This window comes from Desmodus rotundus, chromosome 6 (genome assembly GCF_022682495.2).
Source record: "Desmodus rotundus isolate HL8 chromosome 6, HLdesRot8A.1, whole genome shotgun sequence".
Classification (NCBI taxonomy): Eukaryota; Metazoa; Chordata; class Mammalia; order Chiroptera; family Phyllostomidae; genus Desmodus; species Desmodus rotundus.
This window is the reverse complement of record NC_071392.1, coordinates 32,060,543-32,084,907: the sequence shown is the minus strand read 5'-3', so window position 1 is coordinate 32,084,907 and position 24,365 is coordinate 32,060,543. Positions and strand designations below refer to the sequence as shown.

At 41.6% G+C, this 24,365-nt stretch overlaps 1 protein-coding gene across 3 annotated transcripts in view; it reads left to right on the top strand.

Moving 5' to 3' along the window:
* The window catches only part of CDK14 (cyclin dependent kinase 14), a 537,492-nt gene extending 514,912 nt beyond the window's left edge, over positions 1 to 22,580 (top strand). For all 3 annotated transcript variants that reach the window (XM_024577248.4, XM_045185274.3, XM_045185273.3), the window contains one exon: positions 21,527 to 22,580. The gene's annotated coding sequence lies outside the window, so the exon portion shown is untranslated. The remainder of the gene's footprint in view (positions 1 to 21,526) is intronic.
* The last annotated feature ends 1,785 nt before the right edge of the window (positions 22,581 to 24,365 follow it).

The following is a 24,365-nucleotide window of genomic DNA, read 5'->3' as shown; positions in this document are numbered from 1 at the left end:
CCTTCAGCTGACAGATCTTTGGGTGGTTTCTTTTTGGCTATTACGAATAATGCTGGTATGAATATGAAAGTGGCTGCACCATTTGACATCCCACCAGCAATGTAGGGCGGTTCCAGTGCCTCCACGTTCTCATAATGTTCCTTTGAAAGAGGGAGCTGCCTCCACCCTGGAGTAGGAGGCCCAGAGGTCGGCAGGATGGCTGCTGGCGCCCGTCCATTGTACATGTACAAAGTACAAATGCTTTGTCTGCCAAGTTACAGTAAAGTCTGGAAAACTGCTTTTGAGGGAACCCTTCTCTTTGAGGAAAAAAAAATTTGTATGGTTTAATGTTCTTCAACAAAGAGACACACTGGACTATAGTCTTTCTCTTTCAGCAAACAAATGAATCCAATAGGTAGTTTTTTATTTGTTTGTTTTCTCCTTAATTCTGACACAGGGAAAGAGCCTGAATTTAGATCTCAGTAGTTCTGGACTATAGCTGATCCTATAGCATCTGTGATCATTAAAACATTCTCTTGGAGGGTTAGTTATGCCCTTGAATGGAAAAGCGTGCACATGAGATCTTATGCTGGGCAATACTTCTGAAAACAACAGATGTAATAGGTCTGCTAGAGGGAAATACCTTCAGAAACAGGTTAAGGGTGAATATGAGCTCAATCAAAGTGTGACAACAGGCTCAGGATTAAATAAAGCAGTGATAGAGAACAGTTAAATTACTAAAAATGGTACATAATTATGTCTATATCATCACCTCTTTGAAATTTTCTGTAATTCATGTAAACATAATAACTACTCTTTGCCCTTGTAATAAATTACTCTAGTTTATTAAAAATATAGAATTAAGTATAGTCAAGTACTTCTCTGGTAAACTCTTTGCCACATGCAAAGATATTCGCACAGTGAAGACATTCCTCTCTTTCTCATTTTGCAGTCAAGACGCATGAGAATCAATAAACAGCCACTTCAGTGTTAGCTGTACATCCAAACTTCAGCTGAGGCAAATATTACAGGGAGTACATGGAGCTCTCTTGGGACGCACGGTCAACAACTTCTTCCAAACATATTTCTGAACACAGTAGTGTTCCTTTCACATTAACCCATAATTCTCCTCCTTTCTACTATGAAGGATTACCTTTATTTGTCAAGAATTGTAATAATTTCAGATGAGGACAAGTAAGGGAACCAATGTCTGTGGAGTGATCCCTGAGTGCTGAGACTCACTGTGTGATCCATTGTAACTTTTTTAAAGAAACTTGATTTTCTATAATTATTTTTTTCCTTTTTTCTTGTTGTTGTTCAATTACAGTTGTCTGCAATTGTCTGCATTTCCCCCCGCCGCTCCCCCTCCCACCCCAGCCAAATCCTCCTCCCTCCTTTGTTTCCCCCTTCCTCCTTGTTTTTGTCCATGCATCTTTTATATTAGTTCCTGAAAACCTTTCCCCCCATTATCCCCTCCCCGCTCCCCTCTGGTTATTGTCAGATTGTTCTTAACTTCAGGTCTCTGGTTATATTTTGCTTGCTTTTTTCTTTCGTTGATTATGTTCCTGTTAAAGGTGAGATCATATGGTATTTGTCCCTCACCGCCTGGCTTACTTCACTTAGCATAATGCTCTCCAGTTCCATCCACACTGTCCCAAAGGGTAGGAGCTCCTTCTTTCTCTCTGCTGTGTAGTATTCCATTGTGTAAATGTACCATAGTTTTTTGATCCACTCATTTACTGATGGGCACTTCGGTTGCTTCTGGCACTTGGCTATTGTAAATTGTGCTGCTATGAACATTGGGGTGCATAGGTTCTTTTGAATTGGTGTTTCAGGGCTCTTAGGGTATAATCCCAGCAGTGGAATTGCTGGGTCAAAAGGCAGTTTCATTTTTAGTTTTATGAGGAAATTCCATACTGTTTTCCATGGTGGCTGCACCAGTCTGCATTCCCATGATTTCCTATAATTAAATGACAATTTTAAGAAGTGTCACTTCAAACGTTCCTCATGCATTTTAACTCATGCTCTTTATCGCTGATGATGAATGATGTAACAAGATGCAAGTGTTAACCCTTGATGGAATTGAGAGGAGAGAAGTAGAAGAGGGAATCTGGTGTTTATTTCCTCCCAAACTAAGCAACTGAAAGCAATTTCTAGACAAAATTGAGCCCCAATGTTAATGAAATTCCCTAGAGTTGTCCTCAGGTATCAATTTCATCCCCTGGATTCTGAGTTCACGAGCTAAGAGCTAGAAGCTCAGGACCAAGGTGCAGTATGTGTTTAGATGGATAGGTAGCTTAGATACAGATTGGAAAGATAGATGATAGATAGATAGATAGATAGATAGATAGATAGATAGATAGAAGATAGATAATCATAAGAAGCATGGCATTATTATGTTTACAGTAAGAATTGCAGAATCTTAAAGTTTTAAAGTTTTAAATGAAAATCACCACATCCAAATCTTTTGTCTTGGTGCTCATTATAGAATATGGTTATAGAGAAACTAGTTATTGGGTGAAAAAGATAATTCGTTGCCTTATTGCCAACATTGGATCACACCTCAAAATAAGGCCTGACTGGGGGACAGTCACTATGCTGTGTGATTGTGGATCAGTTTAGGAGTGAGAGAGTCAAACCTAGTTTTTGTTCTGTAAAAAAAAGGATAAGATAAAAGCATGTCAAATTTCAAAGGTTTCTCTTTATTTTAGTAATGACCAATACCTAAAAACATGTAGTTATTTGATTTTCTTTATACATGTGTCTTCTGCTTTTGTAATTAAAGAGGTTTAGCAATATTTGATATTTATCATTACTTTCTAATTTGGTATCATCTTCCTATTTTTCCTCTTTATCATTTCAGTTTATCATTAATGATGTTTATGTCTTGAGTAAATATCATTAGCAAAAAAAATCACAAAATAATTCAGTTTGGATATGCAGTGTACAGCATGAACCATATTTTACTTCCTTTTTTCTGAACGATTTTCTCTTTAACATAGTGATACTTAGCCAAGCCCTAAACAGGCCTATTTTTTCATTGCAATAATCAAATGTTATCATCTCACCGAGGCACGGTTATGGAGTCAGTGTGTGTGTGTGTGTGTGTGTGTGTGTGTGAATCACACAAATAATTAACAAACGCATGCTTACTAGAAAGTATCCAAATACACATAAGACTAGCTAATAAAACTTTCAAGTTTCCACCCTGCAGTATATCTCGATCTCCTTCCCAAAGGTAGCCACTATTAACAGTTGGTATATATCTTTCCAGATACTCTTTGGTATACCTGACCTTTCATGCTTATGTTTCAAAGAATAATACCACTACTTGAACTTCACTTATGTGTACTCTCCCCTCTTCATTTTCCTTATTGGAATAAAGAATGGCAAAACCAACTACCTCACTAGGATTACTTTGAAGAGTGGGTAAGCTACAGTTCTTGTCCAAGGACCTATGACTTATCTCAGACATGATTGACATTGTATCACTCAGGATGGGCTGCAGTTTGCTATGGCTTAACATAATAAATGATGTTGCTCACACTTTATGTCCAGTGTGAGTCACTGGGGTCTTTGTGCAGCAACACAGGTTAACGGAGGCTGCATCTCCACACATGCTTCCTCAGTCACCTTTGCAGGGGAGGGGACACGGCAAGATGAGTACTGGCCCTTACAGCAGCCCCATGAATGTGCACATTTCATTGGTCAGAGCAGGTCAAATGGCATGCCTAACTTCCAAGGGGGCTGGGAAGGGCTTTGCGCCCAAGGTCCAGAAAGCAGGGAGCTGGAAGTTAGCGAATAGTACTAATGACACCCATAGGAATGTTAGCAAACACTAGAGATAATGTAAAGCATTTCTAGGGCAGGGTGAAAAGCCAGTCTTAGTTTTCTTTGATCCCAGAGATAATCAAGAAAGTTTTCTAGAGGAAGAAAAGAAGCCTGAGGACAAAAACAGGAGCCTTGTGTGGGTGTCAGGCATGGAAAGGAACGGAGAGTGAGGACTTCAATAAGAAAAGAAAGTGAGGGAAGAGATGGCATTGGAGTGAAACAGCTGGGTCCCCACGTGTGACTAGGGATCAAGCCCCACACTCCTAGGTCTGAAGAGGGTTGCAAACTGCAGCCTAGGTGAGCTCGTCCTCAGCCTCCTCGGTACATCGTCAGATGCAGCGTGCTTGTCCACGCAAAGGCCTCAGAGCCACTTGGCTCAGTCGTTGTGCTCAGTGCCTGGCAGTGTCTCTGACACCTGGTCTCTGTCAGCACTGCGTTTTTGTGTTGGCCTTTGTTCAGCCTGGTGCTTCTTTGCTGTGGAACATCACTTACTGGTCCAGGCGTGGCAACACCGTGGCCACCAGGCCTCACAAGCCACTAAAACCATCAGGGTTTTCTCGCCCTCTATTCCCTCAGACCCTCTAAAGAGTATCCTGTTTCCTTGGTGCTTCAAACTGAAGGAAGTGAGCTTGTCTCAGTATTGAAAAGGAAGACGTGTCAAGTGAAAAAAGCTTAGATTTCATTATGCCAAGTCCAGTTTTTCCTTAAAGTTCCTGCACTTTGGTTTAATTGTAGAAGGATTACAAGTCTACAAGATGCTTAAGATCTTATATCTATATGTTTAAAATTTCTCTTCAGAATATGAGGTCTGTCCAGAAGGTATCCAGCCATGTAATATGAAAAATAGAAAGATACACAACAATATGAACAACAGAAAGATATTGAAGATACAAGATAAGAAACATTGTACACAGGACAATGATGCCTCAGTCCCCTTTAAAGTAGGCACCTTGAGACTTTATACAGTTCTCCAAATCGCCATCAGCTGCCCCGTCATATTTTCCTGCACCTCATTGATGGTCTGAAATCTCTTCTCTTTCAAAGGTGATTTTAGCTTTGGGAAAATCCAGAAGTCACAGGGTGCCAAATCTGGGCTGGAGAGGGGCTGAGTCATCTGGGTAATTTGATGTTTTGCCAAAAAACTCTGCATGAGACATGATGCATGAGCGGGCCTGTTGTCGTGATGAAGCTGCCAATCACCAGTTGCCCATAGCTGCAGCCTTCTGAGTCATCCCAATAGCTTTCATGGAGGAATGTTCGAGCTTAATGCAAAATCTGATGCAGATTTGCTGCTCTAATTGCTCAGTCATTATTAATACAACAGCCACACAGTACACATGCTCACTCCGTGGCATCTACCACCCCCACTGACTAGTACAATGAAGTTGTCATTGTTCAGGTATGTGCATTCCAGTCCACTCTCCTTGCCTGCCAGATTACATCGATGTCACATAAATCGTTCTCATTATATTAACAATGGCTGGACTTTTTCCAGACAGACCTCATATTCCTTCAGAAATATCAACAACTGGCACTCACATGCTGTGGGTGTGTATGTGTGTGTGCATGTGTTGAGGGAAAGGCAAATCAGGGGAGAGGAAATGTGAACCTTCGAGAAGGACAAATGAGGACTGGTCTTGTTACATTTGATGAGATGGAAACTGGGGTCAAAAAAACGTATTTTTGATTTTGGACTCTTAGTCTCTATTTAATGCTTAAGGGAAGAAATGGTATAATATTAAGTTATATAAAAGTAAAATTATGTGAATCAGAGAACAGCAGCAATTCTGTGCAAATTCCCCTCAGCACCCAAAGCAGCAAGCAGATCAGTGGGAGGAACGAGGTAGAGGGACAGTTCAGTGTGGTTGCCATGACAACCTTGTGCTGATTGGAATAAGACTGAGGAATCATGATTCCTCCGACTTCACATTCTCTTTTTCCCTTCTTAACTGGCTCCTCAAGATTTGCAGTCCTTGGGGTCTCGGTGCTATCAAGCCACGTCCCAGAGAAACACAGTGTAACCAGGTATAGCTGTCCCCTAGCAAAGAAGGCACAAGCAATTCATGTGCCTGGGAGGAACAGGGTACACATGTAAATACAGTTTAACCAAGGAGATGAAAATGAGCAAGAATCCTTAGAATGCCAAGCTCACGGGTCAAGTCTGGGTACACCACAACTCTGAAAGACAGACCCAAAGTCAGACCACAGAAGCCAGAGCAGTCTGTGGAGAGCACAGAAGACCATGACTTGGTCTTCTGGTGATAGGAAGAAACACTATGAATGACAAGAGAAACAAAGCTTTGTCCAGACAGTAGAAATGGGGAGGGAGTACATCACTAACAGCTTCAGCTTTCTCAGCCGTAAAATAAAATACCTGCCTTAAATGTTGCTGTGGGCAGCAGAGGCCCAGGAAATCCCCCCCAGCCGCTCAGATGGGTTGTCCGTGACCCTTTCTGACAGGGTGAATGGGTGGGTGGCCGTGTGAAAACCAATTGCAAACGCTTGGCCGCTACTGTCTCTATTTTTATTTCTGAGGTGACATTGGTTCGCAGGTTTCAAGTGTACATTACTATGATACATGATCTGTATATTATATACTATTTTTACCTTAAAAGGGAAAATAAGAGTTCAGGGTCATTGACAAAGCTATGAGAAGCCCTCATAATAATTTTTGTGTTCACAACAATAAAGTATCAAAATAGCACATGAAGTAAAGTGCTTAGTAATGGTATTTCATATAATTAAGTAAGAATGCCTACTGTGGAATTAGTTTCCATTTACCTTTCATCGTACAAAAGCATGGGTAGATCACTGATGACTCTAACAGAGAAGATGAAGGAGGGAGGAGTGGAGGATTGCGTTTGGGAGGAAAGAATTTTTGACTCAGCTCCTCGTGCTCAGAGGATCATCAGCTCAGATCCCTATGCAGGGATCCAGAGCGCCCATTCATGCTTCTCCTATTGGCGGGTCCTTCCACAGATAGAATGGTCCAGGCTCCACCCCTCTTGAGGGAAATATGCTGCACAGACTGGATGAGACTTTGGCTTTCTTGAGATTTTGTTTTGCTTTGGTTGGTTGGTTATATGTTTATCATCGAGAAAGGGCATAGGAAATCACATAAGCCTTTTCCCTTAACAGTAATGTCCCTAGACTGTGCCGCTTGTTTGAAAGGAATTACCCTGAAGTACTTGACTTTCATGGGAGGCATTTCTCTGCAATATGCTCTAAAACTATGGCTAGGCGGTGGGAATACTGCTTGATGCTTCAGCACTCTCACGTGCTAATCCTGAGGTCCTTGACCTGGGCCAATGGGGCTACTGTTGGGATCCAGAAGGTCTGCTAACCAACTGAAATGGTATGAAAAAAATTTGCATGTAATTACATGGATGCAGTCTTCTGGAGAGAATTTCTTGGTGTTCATCTTGTTCTCAAGTTTAACAGTAACTCAAAAATGGTTAGGAATTATTATCACAATCTAAGTGCTGTGTGCCTTTTTTTAAAATTGGCATTGTATTTATCAGTGTTTTGCCCACTGAGGAGCTGATGAGAGTAGAAAAGAGGGGTGATATTAAATAAATTTGGGGGGACCCGGGCTAGAGTGGCTAAGTTGGTTGGAGTATCGTCCCATAAACCAAAAGTTTGCAAGTTCGATTCCCAGTCAGGGCACATGCCTGGATTGTGGGTTCTGTCCCCAGTTGGAGCATGTGTGAGAGGCAACCAATTGATGTTTCTCTCTCACATCAATATTTCTCTCCCTCTCTTTCTCCCTCCCTTCACCTCTCTCAGATAAATAAATAAACAAATAAATAAAGCGCATCTCTCCTATTACATAGCAATGTAACATTTTATGTATAATATTATTAAAAACACCAAATGATGCTCTTAAAATTTGTGCATTTTAGCATAAGTAAAATTTACCTAAAAAACCTAAATCTATATTAGGCTCTAATTAGTGATATCAATGTTTAGGGATGAATTGTGCTGATTTCTGCAACTTACTTTGAAATGCATCAAAATAAACAGAATGAATTAATGGATGGCTAGAAGGAAAGGCAGATGAGTAGTTATGTTACAAAGCAAACATTTCAAAATATTAATTGAAGAATCTGTGTAGTGGGTATGTGGATGTTTACTGTATTAATTCTTTCATTTTTCTCTGTTTGAAAATTTTAATAAAATGTTGGGGAAATATGTGGCCATAACATTTAGAGTACTTACAACTGTTTATGTCACAGTACACAGAACAAGTGTTGAAAGAATGAATGAAAGTTGGTTTTGTAACTTATTTATTGAGTTCAGTCAGGAGTAGCTCTTTAGTGCATAGAAAGAAATCTACATATACAGATGCTTCTCGACTTACGATGGGGTTACATTTTAATAAACCCACCATAACTTGAAAATATGGTAAGTCAAAAATACATTTAATATATCTAACCAACTGAATGCCATAGCCTACCCTAGCCTGCCTAAAACATGCTTAGAACACCGGCGCTGGCCTTCAGGTGGGTGAAATCATCTTGCGGCTGCCGCCACCCAGCATCACAAGAAAGTAACTATGCCGAATGAATAGCGCTGCCCAGGAAAAGATCAAAATTCAAAATCCAGTTTCTACGTGAAAGTCAGGGACTGTATTCAGATTTCCAGTGCAAAGAACTTATGGTTAAGAAGTTTACTGTAATATATGTGTAGTGTTCCAAACAGTGACCTCCAAACAGTGACCTCAGTTGAATATTTCTTCCAGATTGGGTAGTGTTTGTACAGTTTTATTTGGAGCTTGTTCTGCCATAAAGCTCTTCTTGCCATTCCTTGTTTTTTAGTCCCTCTAAATATTTCTCTGCTTGATTTCACACCATTAATCTTAGTAATTCCCTTCTACCCTATCTGCTTCAGATATGTCTTATCTTATCTGAATCACCCATCTCGAGTATGAGGTCTTAAACGTACTATATCCCATGGAGCTAAAAAAAGATTTGTTCTATTCTTTACATTTTACCAGACTTACGTCAGTCCCTAAAAATCAACCTGTTAAGAGTTTTTCCTAATAAGGAAGGACTGAGAGAGATGAGATTTAACTTTACCATGTTAATCCAAGCATGAGTAGTTTTATATCCTGACTGGACCAAGGTACTCAACAATCGATTATGAGAATGTTATAAACCCTAACACTAAAACTCAGGAGGTTAGTAATTAGAAAACAGAGAGCCTTTCCATTTCAGCATCTCAGGCCCTGGCTTATTGTTCGTAACATCTCATGCAGAGCCATTATACCTAAGACTTGCAAAAGAAACAAAATCAAAACAGCCTATTGGAGCTGATTGAGCTATTTTGTTTTGTTTGTATCACATTTGTATGCTTCATACAGTATACCTTCTATTTCATTGTTGTGTTTAAAATGGAACTCTGGTGATTTTTTTCCCCATGATAACATGAAGCACTATATCTGTTTTTCTTTCTTCTTCCAAATGACCCCAGTGTTCAAAGTCACTAAATCTGTTTTTATTTCCTTCCAAAAGACCCCAGTGTTCAAAATCACAACTTTTGAAAAGAACTTAACAGAGCATCATGAGACGTGATAGGTGCTTAGGATACAATTTTAATGCCAACAGACTGGAAAACAAACAGCACACCCGAGACGAGACATGACTTTGTTCTTTAGCATCTGTGCGAAGGGGAAATAAGAGCTTTCTGGGATGTGCTGCCATTCACAGGTGTGGAAGAGAAGATGTCACATCCCTGACTCACCACAGTGCGTGTGGGATTCTGCTTTGGGGCCAGGCAGAAGGGTATTCATTGCATTGCCTCTAACAGTCAGAGTTCAATACACTTGACTCCATTGGTGCTTTTGTTTCGGTCTACCACAAGTGGACACTAAAAAAGCATGAAGCATCGCTTAATCCCATGAGCCTGGCGGATGCTGGCTACTGCCACTGCATTCTCCGGCTCTGTTGCCAGGGGAAGTGTTTGACCCCAGGCCTGCAACCACTGTTCTTTGCTCTGCCACTAAACCACTGAGCTGTTGGCACTTTAATTGTTTTATACCAGGAGGAAACCAATTAGGTTGATGTGAATGTCTTATTCATCAGACATTACAGGCTTCACATTTTTAACGAGCTGAAACTCCTCGTCCACATCGTGCAACCACAGTGAAGCAAGACAAGACTGCCGTGATGACGTTTTCTAATTCATTGCAGTTGCTTTTTAAAAGGTTTGACAGTGTTTCATAACCCCAAAGGCTGCAATTTGAAGTCTGTCTGAGGTTGTGTGCTAATCAAAACCAGTAAATCATGTCTGAGTTATAAAGGACAGCAGAGTAGTATAGCTAGGAGTTACTGCATCTTTTTTTCCTTTTCTCTTAAGTGCATAACAAATATAAAGACACAAACTACCTGTTTTCTAAAGAATCTTTCTGGTACACATTAGCTCCATGGGCTGTTTTGAAAAATGCCATGCTTGGGAAAAAGTTTGGTTTCTCTGTCATCGTTAGTCCAGGAGACGCTGGGTATTTCTCACAGGCGAATAGGACCTTTCACCATTAAGTGCTGCAAACCCGGTGCATTGTGGGCAGTCCTACCAGTTATTTGAAGAGCGAATTGCATTATCTAATTCAATAGCATCCTGAAGAAGGAAACTCTTCACCTACAGACTTCACAGAAGCAGCTGAGCCTTCACCTGTGTGAAGAGTACGAGCTGTCCTTGGGTCAGAACCTGGGGGCTCCCCACTCAGCAGCCTCAAAGACCTCCTCACTACACACAGATGAAGCCCAAACTGGTAATCAGGGCACAGAAGGCCCTCCACTCCACCACCTGCGCCTGCCCTCTCAGCTTCCCCTGCATCTGTTTCCTAACATCCAATTATGCGCCTGCTCCATTCATTGGCCACTTACTACTTTGCAGGCCCTTGACATTGGAGAATGTCTTCCTTCCTCCCTTTCTACACATTAACCTTTCATTTATCTTTCAAAACCCAGTTCTTCCTCACTGTATGGTACCTCTAGGATGACATTCCATTTTCCATTTCAACTCAGAGGTTGTCTTGGCCAGCATCCCCGTCCAAACTCTCGTGGCTCCTAAGGACAGCAGTGGGGTGTTGGTAAATATTTAACAGACAGCTCTCCAGAAAGAAAGCCGAAAAGCCCTAATTGGTCATGCTTGTCTTGTAGCTCATGGTATAATCCCTCCTTCCATTGCCAATTTCAAGGGTGACTGTGTTTAACAACCAGCTTGCAAAATTCCTGAAAATTTTTACATTCGACACTTCTCAGCCAGTTCAAGCCAGCTCCAGACCACCACCGCATTTTGCTTTAATAGTCCTTGTATCGTTCTCCCCTTCACTCTAAACACTGGGCTTTGCTGAAAAATAGATGCGCAGTAAATGTTTTCCGCATTAAAATAGGCTCTGCCACTGCCCACTGGTCATTTACCACAGAGATGCAGGCAGCATTTAAACTTCTTGTCACTTGAGAGTGGTGGCCTTAGCCATCTCCCCCATGCCATGTATGCATATTTAAGTAGATGGATTTATTGACGGTGCACCTGAGAGTGGTGGTCTTGAATCCTGCAGCCTCATTAGAGATGAGTGGGGTCCACTGTGGCTTCAATGAGAAACTTGGGGGGTAGAGTCTAAAACAGAGTCAAGAAGTGAAAATTCCCTTGGAAGGGTTGAGAGAGAGAGAAGGCTGCGGGCTCAGTTCCCACCTTGTCATCATCAAATCTTTCGCCGTTCTCGGTGTTCAGCGTCTGCAATGCTTTGGTGACGCACATTTTGAGATTGGAATGTCAATGTGTTTTAGTTCATGGAGTAAAGTGCCAAGCTTGCTGGCTCTGTTTTTATAACAAACTTGGAAATTACAGCATATCAGTCCTGTTGTTTCTGTTAGGGTGACCAACTCATTCTGGTTTTGCCCCCCTTTCAAGACGGAAAGTTCTGCATCCTGGAAATCCCCTTCATCCTAAAACCCAGGACAGACAGTCAGCCCAGTTCCTGTAAAGGCTGTGGCTCCTTTACAAGGAGCGCTGTGAAGTGAGTGCTGTGGGCAGTTAAACCCGGAGCAGACCTCCGGCTGCCGGTTTGCCAGAAGACACTGAACCAGCAACTAAAAGGATTAGAAGTGGGGTTTTTTTTTAGAGTGATTTAGAAAACCTCTTCTCTTCTGAAGGTCATGGTCCTATTTCTGAGGCACTTTCCCTGAATGAGGGAACTAACGGAAGTACACGTTGGAAAGGAGGAAACGCTGCGTGCGCACACAGAGCTGCTGTTTGTTTCCCCTGATGATACTCGTTATGTCGTTAGATGTCATGATTATATCGATCAGAATTCATCTTGGCTGTTATTGAGATGTAGCGACTTGTTATAGTAAAATAACTAGTATCAGAATACTTTGAAATAACCATCTACAGTTTTGTGGAGCGTATGTATCAGATGCTTTACATGTAGATAAAGGCTTCATCTCCATGAGGCGGTACTCCGTGGTTTGTCCTTTGTCGAGAGGTGCCCGTTGGCACTGTTCGTATTGGAGCACAGCTGCATGGGAAAGGGCTGGTGGGGAGCTTAGCGGGCTCTCTGGGGTCGGCAGCCCTCGGCCTGGAGTTGTTGGGCCCTTCTTGCTGATGGCAGACATGTCCCATGTCCCGGTGGAAATGATGTGCTGTGGTAGCATCCACAATGCGTCACCATGTGACAGTATCCGAATGTGCCCCACAAGAACAGATGTTTCTGCTATAGTATGATGTGCATGCTCCTACCTGTGTTCAGCAAAAAAACACAATAAAAATTTATAGCTTACGGGAAAAAATAGAATAAGGGGCAGACCAATCAAAATGTACTTAACTTGATCTGTTCGCGCTGCTATAACAGAAGACTATGGACTGGGCAGCTTATAGACAACAGACATTTGTTTCTCACAGTCTGGAGGCTAGGAAGTCCAAGATCAAGGCACCGGCAGACGGTGTCTGGTGAGGACTCCCTTCCCCTTCTTGCTGGGGTCTCTTTTATAAAGGCACTAGTCCCATCCATGTGGTCTCTGCTCTCATGACCTCATTTCCTCCCAAAGGCGCCACCTCGAAACACAATCGCATTATGGATTAGATTTCAATTTATGAATCCAGGGGGACACAGCATTTCATCTCCAGCATGTAGCACTCCCACAAGCCATTAAAAAACCACTAATAAAAACACTAGCACAACTTACAGGTGAAAGAAGCTGGATGAAAGGTTTGGGGATGTCGAACTTTGGATGAAAGGGCAAAATGTGCTGAGATCCTGGACAACAGTAAACAGTTAATTCCAAGACAGAGCATGTGGTCCAACCAAGCAAGAGGAAGCACGTGGGGTAAACGGACCACGTGTGCAGTTCCATACACCACCTCAGCTGGCCTGCCAATGTGTTTGTCTCCTGCACACGGCTAATGCCAGCTGGTGGCTCAGACCTTCACACTGGAAAGGAACCTCTCCCGTGGACCAGCATGGCTTTTAGTTTTAGTTTTAGTTTATGCTGACACCATTCTCTATTGACCAGTCATGGGTCATCTACTTTATGCCCCAGAAATGTATGCTTTAGCTTTGCAAATTTCTGCTGAATCAGATGGTTCATGAGACAGATTCAAATTGTGGGTCATCACATATATTTAATTCAAAGCCTTTAGCATGAAAACTTTCTGCACCGCAACGCTTTGGATAATAATACCAGGCAAGTTTTAATATAAAAAAAATCCAGCCAAAAATGAAGTCACATCTCCCAGATCTTTTAATTAAAGTCAAACCTGAACCCTTATGTTTCTCTGATGCTAAATACTTAAGAAGTGTTTATGAGATTTAAGTGTTTAAAAATGCACACGCTGCTGGCTTACATGACTTTGTATTTGGTTTACTCAAATACAGTTCAGTAGGACTGTAATATGTAAGAAAGGTTAAAGTGTGGAACCCTATTTAATTAACTTATACCCACTTGGGAGCCAGTCAATTGTAAAGGTACGCTGAGCAAATAAAGCTTCAAATATGAAATCCTGGGAAAGAATAAGCCATGTTTGATGAAGCCTTTTCTCTTCTTAGCTTTGCCATTGAAACTGTTTCGGTGAGCTATTGCAAGCCTTACAGTAGGTTTATGTGTGTGTGACTTTACATATGAACACATACATACATATATATATGGTCTGTTAAAGAGATTAACTGTGTCTTGGCAGTTCTTACAAGACCTAGATCATTATTTTCCCTGTGCTATTTTTGCCTCTCTGAGATAGGACATATTCCCAGAATTGCCATCCTTTCAGTCCACATGTGTCTAAAATATGACCAGTGTTTTGTATTTACATAAATTTGATTTAATAAGTAGTCGCACCATTAAAATAGAGCATTCTTTTCAACCACAGCTAATTACACATCATATAATGCCTGGTCTTTAATGGGGATTTCAATAAATGTCCATTGATGATGATGATTATTAAAATGATATGTTAAGTCAGTCTCCTCATGTGAGCAATGCTTTGTTTTGAAATGTCAGACTTATAGCTGTGCCTAAAAAATTTTAATTAAGATCACCACTTTGGCATGAAGCTTAAAATGTGCAAAGTCTGTGCAATTAGTGCATTGTGCATCCATATGGATGTTACCAAACAGCTTTCAACTTAAAGGATTTGGGCTATTTTGAATGATGGACCTTCTGTTAAGCCTAAAACAAAAGCCTGTCTATCTCTGCATTCATTTTAATTAATATTCTCTGGCTGGTCTCAAAGATGAGCTCTCATCGAGGGGGGGAAGAAGCATGATTATCATAAATCAGAAATAAGTTACAGAAGTAGATTTGACTAATTTTCCACTCCCTTCTGTTTCATCCCATTTCTTCCCACCCCCCAAAGAGCTTCAATGTAATGTCAAGTAACTGGAAAACACTGATTTTAGGTGTTCTAAAAGAAAACCTATATTTTAATCAAATCATAACATAATTAAACCCACTCAAGCAAAATAAAGATAGTAAGCTGTCGCAGATTTTTTGAAATCAATATGAAGTTTAAAATTTGTCATTTTGAGCCCAACATCCATCTAAAGTCTATAGTATACAATTGGGGTGTATGTTGTACAGATAGAAATGATAAAGGTCATATGTGTGTGTATTTGTGTATAACGGGGTATTTTTACTTTGGGGAGATTTGGACTTGCCTGGGTGCTTCGGGTTTAGCAGCCTTATTTGTGGACTTAATTGTCCACAGCAGCCATCTCAGTCAACTCTGCTTGAAGATCTACATTGGGTACAAAATATTAGCTTGGGCATTTTTCTTAATATTTTAAGCAAAATTGAGCCCAAAGTGGCACATCCTGGTAGCTTTTATTTTTCCTGAGAACTCTTATTAATATGGTACTTGGGGAAAAGAAGCTTTCTGAACTCTGTTTTCCACGAAAACAGAATAAATTCCGTAGATGGTTCTATATGTTAGTTAAGGCCAAGGTTTTCTAACTATTTTCAAACATCCCCCCTACGATCCCTCTCCAAATACCTTCGAAACAAACACTCTCCCTGATGGCTACCGGAATCCTCAGACCACCTGGATGCCAATTTAGGCCAATTTGGAATGTGCTTTAAAAAGTAGCTAAAATGATCTCCCGAAGTCTTCACTGAATTATTAAGAATGAGATAAATGTGAAAATTGCAAAGCAGCACTGTAATTTACCAGAACATGTGAGTACGATAATTCCTCCAAAATGTGAGCAGAAAGGCATACAATCAGTAAGTCTACCCTGGAACACCACCACAGCAGCTCCTGCCTGTTTTTTGTGTGTGTGTGTGTGTTTTATTCCAGCATCAGGGGACTTCATTGGCCATAACCACTGGATTTGGCACAAAGATGCCCTAATTTTTTCACACTGTCTGGATTTTTAATTTTTATTTCCTTTTTTAAAGCATGTAATTAATTACTTACCTACCTTTAAATGCTTCCTTATTTACCAGTGACTTGGATTCTACATTAGAAAAGAAGGTTGGCATTAGTTTTATTCTGGGTTAGAAGCAGATAAGAGCTAAACTTGGTCAAACGATGTATGTTGTCTTTCTTGAAGAGAACTTAATTCCTTTGTAATTCTATATTGTCTTTACTATTGTGAGGTGGCTTTCTTTCCATCAAATTTAGTCATCTTACCCTCTCTGTTAGGCACCTTTACAAAGAAGTCCCTCAGATAGAAATGAGCGGATTACCCTACAGCTCCACACACATCCTGGTGAATATCCTGTTCACAATGTAGGCGATGAAAGGAAAACATACAGTTGTTTTAATTTGGAACCAAAACAATCACCTCTCCCCAGTGAAGGCATAGAGGGGGAATAAAAAATGCACCAGAGTCTGCCTGCAGAAAAATGAATACTTGCGGAGGGGCAATGCAGAAAAAAAAAATTTGAAATAGTTTATGAAAAGCAATGAAACAAATACAGTACCTTAGAGTGGGTAAACAGGCTAACAAGAGAGACACCGTCTGATCACACGGAAGCACCCTCCCTCAGCTGTGTCAACCCACTAGCGAGTAAACTTCGTGTGTGTAAACTAGGGGTGTGTGTGTGTATGTACACAAGGAGACTTAACGGGGAGCACCAAGGGAATTAGAAAGAGCCTGGCCCATTTTTAATTTGGGTCTGTTTGCTTGCTTTTAGCACTTAAGGGCTCTGCATTCAGTTCGGTCAAAAGAGTGATGAAGCACTCCTTGCTTATGCCTCAAATCAGAAATGCATGAAGTGCAGCTGCAGAGATAATACATTTTCCCCAAAGGCTTTGGCTGAGCAAATTAGGTGTCAATGGGGTGCCTGCGCAGGCAGTACTCTCTCTAATTAGTCTCTTGAGCCTAGTTGGTGGCGGGTATGAGATGATCTAATCAATTGGTCTGTGTCTGATGGTTCCTGTAACAATCCTACCAGGCAGACTCTCTCCCACAGGTCACCCACCTGCACAGCGGGACTGCTCATTTTCATTTCTCATCTCCTCCATCACATGATGCTGACAGTTGGTTTTAAGAAAATTGAATCCAAAAAATATCTAGTTCATAGGGCACATGGGTCAGAACAAAGTTGCATTATGGGTACCAGCAATCCAATTAATTAATATTTATAGCTGAGAAGCCCTATGTAGATATTTCTGAATAAGGATTCTATCAATAAAATCCAATTTCCTTTTTAAAACATTCGTTTCTAGAGGAAGAACACTGTAAAAGCAGAAAGCAAGATAAACAATGGCATCCATTAATCTAATGATTTATATACCTGTGAGTCGATGTGCACATAGTTGAGCTTATAATTCATATTCACTGTTCATTTATTTGTATTGTGTGTGCAGTCTCTTTTAATAATCTATTAAATGTAAGAGAAGGATTTACATTGCTATTATATTTTGTTTCTCCGTGCACGTAATATACCCTCTGTCCTTCCACCTACATCCCTGCCCATCGCATGTAAGATTACATTTCAATTTGAAAGAATTTTTCTAGCAATAAACTCACCCACCTTGTATGTCGTCCTTGAAAACTGAAATTGATACTGATGTCGCCCAAGGAGGGAGAAGGGATATCAGTCAGGGCACTTGGCACAATTTGGGCTGGAGAGTCACTGCACAGAGATGGGAAAGCACCTAGCTCTCGTTGGCACCTCTCTTCTTTTTTGTAATTATTGGATCCTTTCATTCAATGTCTGACCTCAAACCCAACTACATGGACTTATCCATAATCACTGTGTTCGCCATTTTTTATCCAATTACTATTATTATATATTATCCTGTATTATCCAGTTCTGCTTATGCCCTGCATTAGGTACATGTGATTCTTCTAGAGATTACTTAAAGAATCAGGACAGAGGCAAGGACAAACACCATCAATGAATAAAAAAAAAGTCTTATATCAACCCAACAGGATAGTGCCATGCCATGCACTACGGTGACAACATAGCTTATTGTTACCTGAAATCAGAAATACTGAGAAGCAAAGCATTGTTTTCAAGTAGAATGTCATGGGTTTTTAAAAGGCTGGCCTACAGGGAGGTGTTAATCCTACCCACCTTTCTCGGTCATCGGTCGGTCTATCTGCGGGTGGCCTGCTCTGCCCCAGCAATGGGCTCTTCCAGCAAGAGCGCAGGCACAGCGTTCACCCTCAGTTGCTGTGCCGTGAGGAAACTCTGCATCTGAGAACATCTTCCAATCCCAAGTGTTCAGATTCTACCTTTTCCCATTCTAGCCATTCAACGACTGTGTACCAAGTACCTCAGTTGGGTGTGGGCTATGGTCTAAGGGCACAATGGTCAAGAAAGCCAAGCTTAATCAAGGACACAATGATGCCACCTGCCCCCTTACTTGATCCCTCGAAGGCAGTGTCCTCACACCTGAAGAGAGACTAAATGGAGTGACTAGCTTAGGAGGTCAGCTTGAAGACCAGGGCTGCATCCTGTTGATTCAAGTGGTGGAGCGAAGGAGAGCCAGAGAATGACTGTATCATTTGGATATGGCTGTAGGACCTCCACGCCTAAGCAAACAAGCAGGTGCCAGGGCAAACCCACACTCCGGTTTGGCCAGGGCAGGAAGGCATCCTGGAGGAGCTTGAATCTCGGCTGCTGTCTAAGTGACATGGAACAGACAGGGCATTTCTGTCATCTGCTTAATAAAAATATCAAGATTGGTGGTGGGGGTGGGGACTGGCCGAAGATGCCTGTAGACAGGTTTGGTTAAGTGCCGCAGGGACGAGTGCTCTTTCTCACCTTGATGTTCTGGGCCTCAGAAAAGGTGCCGTAGGCCTAAATCAGAACACAGGATTACATGGGAGCAACAGACAAAGCAAAGAAAGGGTAGTTTTTCTTCATTTCCCTGGCAGAGCACGGTGTGGGATGGGAGCTGAGGCAGTGGTTTCCATGTAATGGTTTCTGCCAGGGCAGTGACTTTTAAAGAAGAGGTTGGATAAAGGTGCATCTGGACAACCTGGCAGAGGAGAGGGCCACAAGTGAGCCACATAGAGGACTGTCCCACAAGTAGCAGGTATTTGAGATGAAAACTGAGGAGTTTAAACTGAGTGGTAGCAAAGGGCGTATGGTGGTATCCATTTAGCCCAGGCACCTCCCTCCAGCCCTACACCTTTCCTAGCAACTTAAGGTAAGGACTTTTGTTTACATTGGGCTCAGTCACTGAGGACAGAGAACGCTTAAGAATGGAATGTTACCCCTACCTCACACCACATACCAAAATAAACTCAGAATGAATTAAAGATCTAAATCTAAGGACTCAAGTCCCAGGAGAAAACATAGGAGTAAATCTTTATAACTTTAGATTTGGCAATGGATTTTCAGATATGACACCAAAACCACAGCCACAAAATAAAAAATGGGTAAATTGGACTTCATCCAAATTAAAAGTTTTTGTGCATCAAAGAACACTATCAACATAGTGAAAGGCAATCCACAGAAAGCCAGTAAATATTTCCAAATCAAGAAACAATATATAGCCCTGGCCAGGGTGACCCAGTTGGTTGGAGGGCCGCCCATCACCAAAAGATTGCGAGTTGGATTTCCTGTCAGGACACGTACCTAGGTTGCGGGTGTGAGTCCCAGGTCACACACTGGCCCATGCAAGTGCATACAGGAGGCAACCAATCGGTTGTTCTCTCTTGCTCACATCATTGTTTTTCTCTCTCCCGTCCTCTCTCCATTCCTCTCTTCAAAAGCAACAGGGAAAAAATGTCCTCAGGTGAGGATTTAAAAAAAAAGATGCAACTATATAAAGAATACTACAACTCAGCAACAAAAAGACAAACAACTCAATTTAAAAATGAGCAAAGGACTGGAATAGATATTTCTCCCAAGATAGCTAACTGGCCAAGAAGCACGTGAAAAGGTGCTCAATATCACTAATAATTAGGGAAGTGCAAATCAAAACCACAGTGAGATGGCAGTTCACACCCACAAGGATGTCTGTCTACAATCAAGAAAAAAACAGAAAATAGAAAGTAACAAATATTAGCAAGGGTGTGAAGAAACTGGAGTGTTTGTATATGGCCAGTGGGAATATAAAGGGTGCAGCCCCTGTGGGAAGCAGTGTGCCAGCTTCTCAAAAAGTTACTACAGAATTGCCATATGACGCAGCAATGTCGCTCCTAATTATTATTTACCCAGAAGAATTGAAAACAGGTATTCAAATAAATACTTGTACGTGAATATTCATAGCAGCACTATTCACAGTAGCCAAAATTTGAAAACAGACCAGATGTGCACCAACTCATGATGGACCGACAAAATGTGGGATATCCAAAAAATGAAGTACTGATACATGATAAAATACAGATGATTTTTAAAAACATTATGTTAGGTGTAAGAAGCCCATTACAATAGGCTACATATTGTGTGATTCCATTTATATGAAATATCCAGAATAGGTAAATACATGGAACAGAAAGTAGATCAGTGGTTGCCAGGAGCTGGGACAAGGGGAGAAAGGGTGTAACCATTTAGAGTATATGGGGTCTCTTTTAGGGATGACAAAATGTTCTGGAACAAGATAGACATGATGGTTGCACAACATTGTAAATATATGCTTTAAAATGGTTAGTTTTGTTATGTGAATTTCCGCACAATTTCCTTTTAAAAAAAAAGGATGGAGGGTTAACCTTCCAAAAAATCATCATAGTAAGCAGGAGATATGAGCAGAGAGAAGGTAGAGAGGGTGCTACTCTCAACTGTAAGGCTGGGGTTCTGTGCTCTCTCGGTCAAGGTAGTGCCAGGCAGGGGTGCCGTCCTTGGCACTACAGCCCACACGGGCAGCAGGGGGTGACTGCGCTGTGCGTTCTCCACAGAAAGCCAAGGTTTCTTCTCTGCCCCGGAAGATGACAATATGCCACTGTAGAAGGGGACAGGCAGGCCTGATCCGGTCGAGTGACCTTGGCTTCTGAGCGGAGGTGATGAGTTGATTCTGGGACTCAGGGGACTGATGGATGGGTCAAAACTCCAAGTTATGTGACCTGGACCTAGGAGCGTTTCTTTTCACCTTTCCTGGCAAGACGTTTTCCTCCATCCTAGAGACTCAGTGAAAATGCTTAAGGACCAGAAAGAAATGTGGACAGGAGCAGAGCAAACAATCCTTCTCTCTTCTCAAACCATTCACATAGAAGTAGCTACCAAGTTGAAGCAGCACCACTGAAAACGCAGTCACATGCAGGAAGTTGGCGAGAGGCTGGCAGTTCAGGTGCTGCTGGCCAATTTTCTTTCTTCTGAAACTAGGTCTGATGATAGGCAACAGAGATGTTATAGGCAGCTGGATTTTTTAAAAAGCATTATGTGGTCCATTTTTCTGTTTCTTATTCATAAAAATGAACATGATAATATGACCTTTTAATGGTCTGTATGATGCTCTGGGTACTTAATTAAGACCAGTATCACCACTGATGAGTTGGGGAAGGAAATTTGCGGAGTCCTCTATATTAATTCAAGAGCAGGTCAGATCATTTCAATTCACGGAGTTAAATTCTTTGAAGGAAAGTAAGTGCAGTCAGAACATTTGTTTACCGTATTATAAGAACTGGCTTGGTGAAGGAGACAACTTTGCTTCAGCTACATGTGCTCAGGGTGGCTGGCTGGCTGTGGAGAAAGCGGACGGGCTCCCTTCGGCTGAACCAATTTTGAAGTCTCATGTAATTTAGGAAACATGAATGATGTAAGTTGTTTTTGTTTTGTTTTGTCTTTTACCATATAACAATTTGCTCTTTTCCTCCTTTCAGGATTAAGTTGTCACCATTCTGGGAAGAAAAAAAAAAAACAAAAAACATTAACGAAGTGGCCAATAATAGGAAGGGAATCACGGATCAGTTTCCTTTCTCTCCCTGTGGTGGATTTCCCTTACAAGGAAATTGAAGCTGGCAAGACCCTGTCTTCTCTGCAATTTATTTAAAACCTTGCACGCATTCGGATACCTTGTGATTTCCGAGAACTATGTGAAGATTAAGCTTTGCTTACTGACACATGGCATGTATTTTTCAGTCTTTTGTGTATGATTTTGTTTGATTTCCCTCTGCAGCACAGCGTCTCTGTAAAGGTTTTCATGCTTTTACCAACCATGTCTTAAATACATTAAGACAACACGTTTGGAGTTCACACTTCAGTAATATCTGTACTTGAAAGCCACGTGGGGGCCTGACACACTGTGCTTTCGTTGACAGCAGTGCACATTTTGCAGCCACTAGGAAGGAAATGTGCAGCTAAAGCAAACTCATGTTCTCTCACGGACTTGACAACTGGGCCCTGGGGCCCCACTCGTTGCTTGCCTTTTGAGGACATTTGCAAGTGTGGTTTCTTCCCCTTGGAAATACCACACATTTATATAGGATAACAGAATCTGCTTAGCATTTGCAAGCCACATAGCATGGCTGTTTTCCAAGTAGGTCGGAAGTGAAGAAACAACTATCAAGCATTTAGAACAAAGACAGGGATAAATTGCTTACTTACTTTTCAACCTCTGGAGATTGAGCTAACTTTTTACATGTTTTCTGGGTCTCGTCAACATCTTATTTTTTCCGTCCACTCTTTTATTACACTTTGTGTTTTCTTGATGGAGAAAAGAATGAGGAACAGAATGCTTAAACCTTGGGTGCACGAGAATTGGGTCTGTTGGGTGAGCTCGGAAAGCCATCTTTGCTAGTTAACATTTAAAAAGCAAACTACACAGTGATCCCGAGTTAAAAATTGGCTCATTTACACCAAAGCACATTTCAATTACATTTTTTAAAAACATTCCAAGCTGACTGGAAGCCATCATTGGGTGCGCTAACTTTGAACTGTCTCCTGGAAAAACGGTTTGAATGCAGGTTTTAGAAGCAATACAGGAGTCTTACATTAAACATGGGAAGGAGAAAAAGAAAGGCCCGGCTTCCCCTGTTTAAGGAGTTGAGAGACCTTGGAGGATGAAGGCGAGTGTGTGACATGGAGGAAGAAGTGGGTTGGGCATCTGCTGAGCTTTGATCCGGAGGGAAGGCTGTCTGATGTCGGCCGTGTGCCAGGGGGACAGACTCGCTGCAGAAGCCCAGATAATACTGAGGCCGAGGGGGTGGTTGGGAAATTAATCTAAAGCATGAAACCGAGCTCCTCAGGACACAAATTCCTATGGAAATACTTCATGTACATTGTTTTACATTTTCCTATTAGTCAGAAAGAAGGAGAGACCAAGAAGTTGAAATGCACCACACTTTGGGGTATCAGGTGTAGGAATTATGGGCCAGTTTGATAAAGACTTTCTCCAAGAGTCAGGGAAGGGAAAGGCTTTTCTGTAGTTGAACCCAGTAAACCTAGAGAATCGGACCTAGAATTCCGAAACAGTAAGACGGTACCTGCCCTGGAGTCGGTTGCGAGTATATATTATATTTAAGGCCACAATCCATCCTATCCAGAAGTAGCATTCATTGTAAGCTTCTAAGTGTTAAGTGATGAATTATTTACTGATGGGCGTTAAAGAGAGCAAAAGTTACCCAAGGCCAGCGTGTTTGCTCTTCGCTACCTGGAAATCTTTCCCGTTTTTCCTCCATACATTCCAACTCACTGGAAGGCTTTGGAGGTATTTTGATTTAACATGTATTTAAATTAGGGGTTTTTTTTTTTTTTTACAGTGAATATGGAGAAGAAAACCTTACACACAATTTAAAACAGCCTGGCCTATGATTTGTCTTGAATTATTCATTTGTGGGAGAGCATAACTTTGTATTTTACTAAGTGTAAACCCAGAGCAGCTGATGATTAAATCTTGCTATTAATAAATATTTAGTGTTAACAGACTTCAGTTAGGAATGTTAGAGTCATTCAGAGATCTTCGCCCCTGTCACAGGCAGCTTCCCTTGGGAAATGAAACGTAATGGTACTCAGTGGCGGGGTGGGGGGCAGGGGTCTGTTTTATTGCAGAGGCATACCACTCTGACGATCTTCCCCAGGAACTTTCAGTTCCCCATCCCTGCCACCAGGACAGAACATCCAAAGTTTGGTTTGTGTCTCTCCTTCCCTCCCATTTGCAATCACGTTCTCCTTCCCCTTCTTCTCCCACCTTCTGGAGCTTAGGAAGGCCCTGAAAGCCATGGCGGAATGTGTTCATTAGCAGATGTATTATTCTGTTGAGAAAGCACCGGAGTGTTTTGTGAGATATTTTTATATGAAGGAGTAGTTTGAATTCAAACAGCTGGACTAGTAAGAATGCGTTAGCATGGGGGCCGTGTCAGTGCAGCATCACTGCGCACGCAGTATTCTGAAAGGAAACGTGGGACTTTGCTTCCACGTCCTCAATGGAACGGTATGGTGGACTTAAAAATACAAGATATGAAGGACATGAAGAAAGATGTTTGCAGTGCTCCAAAGAAACAGGGGGCATGAAACAGGGGTGGCTGTCCATCCACTGATTCAAGGGGGAGAAGCTATTTCTACCTCGTAAGAGTGATGAGAAAAGTTTCAGGGGTGCCTCCTGGCTTGCAGAGAAAGCAAGCCTCTGGGTGTCCTTTCCTCAGTGTGTACCTGATGGCAGTGTAATCCATACCCTAGGTTATGCGTCTCTATAAGATGCTCATCTGTGAATATTACTGGTTT